The sequence below is a fragment of the Cervus elaphus genome, chromosome 20, assembly GCF_910594005.1.
Source record: "Cervus elaphus chromosome 20, mCerEla1.1, whole genome shotgun sequence".
In the NCBI taxonomy this organism is placed as follows: Eukaryota; Metazoa; Chordata; class Mammalia; order Artiodactyla; family Cervidae; genus Cervus; species Cervus elaphus.
In genome coordinates this window covers 140,133,155-140,134,264 of record NC_057834.1, presented here as the reverse complement: position 1 = coordinate 140,134,264, position 1,110 = coordinate 140,133,155, and positions in this window count along the sequence as shown.

Here is a 1,110-nt window from a genome sequence, read left to right as displayed (position 1 = left end):
GCCGGAGTCCCTCGGGAACCCCCGCCCACTCCGGCCCAGTCCTGTTACTGGCTCCGCCCACTCACGGCCCCGCCCTCTGCCTCGGACCCCGCCCATCCCGGGCCCCGCCCCTTTCGCCGTGATGCCCGGCTTCATCCAGCTTCCCCCGCGAGGTCAGCTGGCCTTGAGCCACGTTGGCACCGTCTAGCATGGTCCCTGCACACGCTCCCACCCCTTCCACGAAGACTGGCCCACGTGTACATCCCGCCTGACCCCAGAGCGTAACTCCGCCCTCCTAAGGGATCCCCAGAGGACCGTGGCTCACCCTCTCAGTTTCGGGGAACGCTGGCACCTAGAGCCCCGGTCCCCTGGCCCCAGCTCTGGCAGAAGGGGAGACATCCCTGCGGGTCAGGAATGCACTGCAGGCAGAGCCCGAGGGCGCCCCGAAGCTGCTGCCCACGCATCTTCTTGAACAGAACCCCAGTGACTCAAGTGAGGGGGCCTAGGATCTGGGCTGGGTGGCGATCCCACTTCAGGAAGGCCCAGACCACCTCCGGAGGACGCAGAGTCCGCCTCTCAGGACTGCCGCCTCCTCCAGCCCCTCCAGTTTGTGCCCGCCCAGTGCCAGGCTGCCACCCACGGCTCCAGGGTATCTGCTCTGTGGGCCTGTTGGGCTCAGCCAGCCGGGGCACCAGTCTGGGGGGGCTCCCGGCCTGACAGGTGTTTCCCGCCCCAGCTCCCAGGGGCCAGCTCCCAGCCACCCAGGGGCCAGCTCCCAGCCACCTCCCCCTCCCCCGGGGGTGCCAGCAGAGGTCTCCACAGACATCTGAGCCCCAGTTCCATGGGGCTGTCCTTCCCAGCGCTCCTGGGGCCGAGCTACCCAAGGTGGCCAAGCAGCCAGCCTCGGTGCGGCCGACAGGAGTGACGTTCTGTGGGATGCTAAGATGATGACCCCTGGCCGAGGGCACGACAGACAGATAGCGTGTGTACGTGGCCCAAGGCCGGGATGGGAAGGCACGCTGCAGGTTCTGCCAAGTAGAATAGAGATCCTGGTGGTCCCTGCAGATTGGCAGAGAGCACAAGCTAGGACTGGATCAACAACCAGCCACCTGCCAAGAGTGTGTGTTCTCC